The sequence below is a fragment of the Mesocricetus auratus genome, unplaced genomic scaffold (genome assembly GCF_017639785.1).
Source record: "Mesocricetus auratus isolate SY011 unplaced genomic scaffold, BCM_Maur_2.0 Super-Scaffold_100013, whole genome shotgun sequence".
Lineage (NCBI taxonomy): Eukaryota > Metazoa > Chordata > Mammalia > Rodentia > Cricetidae > Mesocricetus > Mesocricetus auratus.
The window spans coordinates 49744427-49750306 of NW_024429196.1; positions in this window are offsets into that span (position 1 = coordinate 49744427).

A 5880-nucleotide genomic window follows, 5' to 3' on the forward strand; every position below is an offset into this window, starting at 1 on the left:
CATGTGATTTTTGTTTTTCAGCTTGTTTATATGGTGGATTACGTTGATGGCTTTTCGTATGTTGAACCATCCCTGCATCCCTGGGATGAAACCTACTTGATCGTGGAGAATGAATGTTTTGATGTGTTCTTGGATCCGATTTGCTAGTATTTTATTGAGTATTTTTGCATCAATGTTCATGAGGGATATTGGTCTGAAGTTCTCTTTCTTAGTTGTATCTTTGTGTGGCTTGGGGATCAAGGTTATTGAAGCCTCATAGAAAGAGTTTGGCAAAGACCCTTCTGCTTCTATTGTGTGGAACACTTTGAGAAGAATTGGTATAAGCTGTTCTTTGAATTTCTGGTAGAATTCTGCAGTGAGGCCATCTGGACCTGGGCTTTTTTTGGTTGGGAGACTTTTGATGACAGCTTCTATTTCCATAGGGGTTATAGGTCTATTTAAATTGCTTATCTGTTCTTGATTTAATTTTGGCAATTGATAGCTGTCCAGGAAGTCATCCATTTCCTTTAAATTTTCGAATTTTGTGGAGTACAGGTTTTCATAGTATGACCTAATGATTCTCTGGATTTCCTCGGGGTCTGTTGTTATGTCCCCCTTTTCATTTCTAATTTTGTTAATTTGTGTGTTCACTCTCTGCTGTTTGGTAAGTTTGGACAAAGGTTTGTCTATCTTGTTGATTTTCTCAAAGAACCAACTCTTCGTTGCATTGATTCTTTGTATTGTTTTCCTGGTTTCTACTTTATTGATTTCAGCCCTCAATTTGATTATTTCCTGGCATCTACTCCTCCTGGGGAAGTGTGCTTCTTTGTGTTCTAGAGCTTTCAGCTGTGATGTTAATTCTCTGGTATTACTATTCTCCTGTTTCTTCATGTGAGCACTTAGCGCTATGAACTTTCCCTGTAGTACTGCTTTCAAAGTGTCCCATAGGTTTGGGTATGTTGTGTCTTCATTCTCATTGAATTCGAGGAAGTCTTTAATTTCTTTTTTTATTTCCTCTTTGACCCAGGGATGGTGCAGTTGAACATTATTCAATTTCCATGAGTTTGTAGGTTTTCTGCAATTTGTGTTGTTGTTGAATTCTAATTTTAAAGCATGGTGGTCTGATAAGATGCATGGAGTTATTCCAATTTTTTTGTAGCTGATGAGGTTTGATATGTTGCCAAGTATGTGGTCGATTTTTGAGAAGGTTCCATGTGGTGGTGAGAAGAAGGTATATTCTTTTTTATGTGGATGAAATGTTCTATAGATATCTGTTAATCCCAGTTGGGTCATTACTTCTATTAGACCTTTTGCTTCTTTGTTGAGTTTCTGTTTGGTATTCCTGTCTAGTGGTGAGAGTGGTGTGTTGAAATCCCCCACTATAACTGTGTGGGGCTTTAGATGAGATTTAAGTTCTAATAATGTCTCTTTAACGAATGTGGATGCCTTTGTATTTGGGGCATAGATGTTCAGGATAGACACTTCATCTTGGTGGGTTTCACCTGTGATGAGTATGTAATGACCTTCTTCATCTCTTTTGATTGATTTTATTTTAAAGTCTAGTTTGTTAGATATTAGGATTGCTACCCCTGCTTGTTTCTTGGGTCCATTTGATTGAAAAAAATTTTCCCAACCTTTAACTCTCAGGTAATGTCTGTCTTTAAGGGTGAGGTGTGTTTCTTGTATGCAGCAGAAGGAAGGGTTCTGTCTTCGAATCCAATCTGCCAGTCTGTGTCTTTTTATGGGTGAGTTAAGGCCATTAACATTGAGGGATATTAATGACCAATGATTGCTCATCCTTCTTCGATTTGCGATGGTTGTTGTTGGTGGAATTATGTGTGGAATTTCACCCCTTTGTTCTTTTGGCTGTTGGTAGAGAGGGATTCTCTAATGCTTATGTTTTTCTGGTTGTAGTTAGCTTCCTTGGGTTGGAGTTTTCCTTCCAAACTTTTCTGTAGGGCTGGGTTAGTGGCCACATATTGCTTGAATCTAGTTTTGTCATGGAATATCTTGTTTTCTCCGTCTATAGTGATTGAGAGCTTTGCCGGGTATAGTAGTCTGGGCTGGCATCCATGGTCTCTTAGTGCAGGTAGAATATCTATCCAGGACCTTCTGGCTTTCAGAGTTTCCATGGAGAAATCAGGTGTAATTCTGATAGGTCTGCCTTTATATGTTATTTGACCTTTTTCCTTAGCTGCTCTTAATATTCTTTCTTTATTCTGTATGTTTGGGGTCTTGATTATTATGTGGCGAGGAGATTTTATTTGTGGTCCACTCTATTTGGTGTTCTGTAGGCTTCTTGTACCTTCATTGGCATGTCTTTCTTAAGATTGGGGAAGTTTTCTTCTATGATTTTGTTGAATATGCCTTCTGCCCCTTTGAGGTGGATTTCTTCTCCTTCTTCTATACCTATTATTCTTAGGTTTGGTCTTTTCATGGTGTCCCATATTTCCTGGATGTTTTGTGTTAAGGATTTGTTGGATTTAAGGTTTTCTTTGGTTGATAAATACATTTCTCCTAGTGTATCTTCAACACTTGAGATTCTCTCTTCCATCTCTTCTATTCTGTTGGTAATGCTTGTATTGGTAGTGCCTGAATGTTTGTCCAGCTTTTCTATTTTCTGCCTTTCTTCAGATTGTGTTTTTTTTAATGACTCTATTTCAGTTTTCAACCCTTGCAGTGTTTGCATTGCTTCTTGCAATTTTCTGTTTATCTGTTTGTCCATTTGTTGCCTTTCATGAATTTTTTGGTTTGTTCTTTCTTACATTTCTTGCATTTTTTGGTTTGCTTTTTGTTCCATTTCTCGCATTTTGTGCTTTGTTTCTTCTTCCATTTCCTGCCTTTTTTGGTTTGTTTCTTCTTCCATTTTTTCCATTTTTTGCTTTGTTTTTTCTACCATTTCTTGCATTTTTTGCTTTGTTTCTTCTTCCATTTCCTGCCTTTTTTGGTTTGTTTTTTCTTCCAATTCTTGCATTTTTTGGTTTGTTTATTCTTCCATTTCTTGCATTTTTTGGTTTGTTTTTTCTTCCATTTCTTTGAGGGATTTTCCAATATCCTCTTTTAGGGCCTCTATCATTTTCATGAAAGTGCTTTTAAGGACGTTCTCTTCTGCTTCGTCCCCATTGGAATGTTGGGGTCTTGCTGGTGTGGAGTCTCTAGAATCTGGCGGTGTCATATTTGTTTTTCGGTTGCTGACTGTGTTTTTGTATTGTCTCTTTCCCATCTCTTCTTCTAGTGGGTGCAGAAAGAGCCCCTTACTGGTCTGGGGACCAGAGTTCCCTTTTGGTGGGTGCTAGCAAGTCCAATAATCTGGTGGTTCTTCTATTCCTTGTCCGAATGCTAGTCCTGGTCTCCCTGGGTCCTCTGTTTTCCTGGTCTCGTTGGTGGGAGAGAAGACTTGGGGTCTGGGTGCTTGGCTCCCGCCGGGATTGGGAGCTCTGTGCAGTTCCCAGGCGATCTGCAGGCACTGGAGCACAGGCCGGGAAGCCGGCCTGTTTACCTGATGCTGCCTGAGGAACAGCTGCTTCCCTGGACTCCCAGCCTCCTCTCCTTTCCTGGTCTCGTTGGTGGGAGCGAATATCTGGAGTCTGGGGTGCTTGGCTCCCCCCGGGATTGGGAGCTCTGTGCAGGTCCCAGGCGATCTGCAGGCACTGGAGCACAGGCCGGGAAGCCGGCCTGTTTACCTGATGCTGCCCGAGGAACAGCTGCTTCCCTCCTGCCAATTTTCTAACAATGAAGTATCTGTCTCTATATGTTTCTTCACTTTTTTTTACTTTTCCTCATATTATCATATTTATCATCGCTGAGACCAGAAGACATAAATATCAATGATATACTAATAAAATTATGGTATGAGAAAAGTTATATTGTGTGTGTATCTGTGTTTGTGTGTGTGTATGTTGATCTATCTCTGTGTGTGAGTGAGAATGTTAAGGTCATGTTAAGTTTGACTAAAGCATGCAGAGATGGCATAATATGTAAACCTTGGCATCACACTGAGTGCCTGGTTGTATCCTGATTTTTTAAGCACCTCTTGCTCAGTTGACTCTTAGTTAAGGCACAGGAAAAGGCAGAGAATTCAGTGACGAATGGGCATGCAAATTGGAAACCAAAGTAAAACCTAGAAGGTCTTGAAAGTCAAGATGAGATAATACGGCAATTAGTAATACTCACAGCTACAAAGACAGGAGTATTTTATAATGTTTAATGAATAAAATTGTGTTTACATTTCCTATACATACATGAGTATCGTTAACCATGTGTATGCAATTCAGTTCAAAGTGTCCTGTGCAATAATGTGTATAGATATTGGTAAAACAGGTGCTCTGCATGGAGAATTTATGGACATGCTACACTATTACTTACCCTTTAAATTTACTTATAATTTAACCACTACATAATGTGATTGTTCTTTAATTGCTCCCTTCTCCCAACTGCTTCACAACTGTTTTTTCCAATAACTCATGAAGTAAAAGTTTTGCTAACCTAGTTATGGTGCAATCCACTGGAGTGAAGGCTACCTAAATGTGGCCATTCCCTCTCTTCCCTGGATCCATTAAACATCACTAACTCCTAAGTTAAAGGGTGGGGCCCAAGTCACTTCCCCACTACATGTATGAATGCTTCTTATCTTGTTCTTGTGAAATTCTTGTACAAGCTTGCAAAGCAGCTACAAGTTAATGGGTCCTGTCATGTCTAGGAGACACTTAGCTTTGTTCTTGTACTCACCACAATCTGTGTCTTAATAATTTTTCTTCCCTCCTCTTCCAAAAGGGTCTCTGAAACTTGGGATTTTCATGATATAGATATCCCACTGGTGGGTAAGACTCCCACTAAAACATCTCTGGACTTCTATTATTTAAATTCTTTTGTTAATTACCATGCAGTACACAAAGAAAATCCTCTAATAATGCCTCAGAGGTTCAGCTAGTCTATGGGTACAGAGATCAAAATTCAGAAGGAAATCTGAGATACCAGTTTCTTTGACAAGGGGTAAGAGCTATACTTATCTGTAACTATATGGATACGTTTTAGAATGTAGCTACTAATTATTCTGGCCTATTAAACTGTTGGCTTTAGTTGAGTTCAGGAACAAGAGTGGGCACTCCCCAGTCTAGGCCAGATAACAGGATGTACCAGCCTGTCTTGGCCTAAAGAGAGAATATAATGGCATGGGATGACAGGATAAGGTTTGATGAAGCAAAATGACTACTCTTGTACACAGGATGAATCCTGTGTGAATCCTGGCCCAGACCTGGAGGTTGGAAAGGCATGGGCATGGCTTCTAAGACTATACTGGACTACTGAGTGTGGTACCATGTGGTCCTCTTTGAGGACTATGGTGAGTGCAACTGACTTAGGGATAAAGAAAGAAGATATAACAAAGCTGGCCCAGCGTGCAGGGCATCCTGGTCTTGCAGAACCTGTTGGGTAGTTGGCATGTGTAATGGGATAGGTTCTGGCAAACTGAAATACTTTCTGAGTTTTTGGTTTAGTTGTTTTTTGTTTGTTTGTTTTGTTTTGTTGTTTTTTCAAGACACTGTTTCTCTGCAGCTTTGCAGCTTAAACTGCAACTTGCTTTGTATACCAGCCTGGTCTAGAACTCACAGAAATCTACCTGCTCTGCCTCTCCATTGCTAGGATTAAAAGGAGTGTGCCACCACAATATCCCCATTACTTATTAACATGGAAATACTTTTAATTGTGAATTTACTCTTTTAACTATATCAACATTAATATTTACTGTGATTCTAAACTAAGTTGTAGATTTTCCATTTGCCAATCAAACCTCTTAAAAATATTAACACATTTAGTACTGAATGAATAAAAGAAACCAAGTTTTCTTTGTAACTTTGTCATATATACAATGTTTATTTTTTAAAGACACCCAGTACAATAAAA